Below are 1,026 nucleotides of genomic sequence, written 5' to 3' on the forward strand. Positions count from 1 at the left end.
ATATGGAAAAAGAAAGAAACATACAAATAAGCAAACAGAACAATGAACAAACAAAACACCCAGGAGAGCTAAAACAGTACAATAAAAGAGCTTCCAGAGGCATCACCATCCCTGATTTCAAGTTCTATTACAGAGCTATACTAGTAAAAATACATAATAGATTATAAGATGTCATAAATTTATGCAATGCAGTACTACTTTATTAAAAAACAGTGACATTGTGAATCTGCAAAGACCTGAAAAAACCCTACAAAACACTACAACCACAGAAGCTTCCCAAAACAAATATACATATATAAAATAGGTATTTAATAAAATTATTCTACAAGGGGAAATAATGTCCTTACTAAATATTACAGGATAACAAGGAAAAAGCCCAATTCCAGGAATGGTTCTTGCAGACTCAAAACAATTTAATGTATTCCCATAACTAAATTATTTTCTACAACTTGATAGTAAAATCATATTGCTTAAAACATAGTATAATTAAGTCATAGAATATACAAATATTAATCTGGTATTGCCCTATAAGTTTCATCCTTAATGGCTAGCTTTCGTAGTGGTGGAAGATGTTATGAATACTACTGGGGAAAAATGTAAAAAACATTCTTATCCAGTGTGAACCCTGAAAACCGCTACAGTGACCTGCCTGGCAAGATATGCTCATGAATGCAATAATGGCATGAATATCACTGGAGTAACAAACCCATCAGTTTCAGAGTGTATTTATGGTCTACTCAACAAAATGGAACCCATTAATGCCATAGCTATTGAGGGCAGTAAACTGGCAAGGTGGGTCTAAAGCTCTGTGGAAGAACTTAGTACTATTATTCTGCTAATGGGATATGATAATAAGTGGAATTCTTACATGTTTCTCACTATACCCTCAGGTTCATACATTTCTCAAACTTTAAGAAGTGATTTTTTTATTGGACATAGTACTACCGGAGGACCCAGCAATACCTCTTCTGGGCATATACCCAGAAGATCTTCCAACTGGTAATAAGGACACATGCTCCACTATGT

This window comes from Mus pahari, chromosome 8, assembly GCF_900095145.1.
Source record: "Mus pahari chromosome 8, PAHARI_EIJ_v1.1, whole genome shotgun sequence".
NCBI lineage: Eukaryota > Metazoa > Chordata > Mammalia > Rodentia > Muridae > Mus > Mus pahari.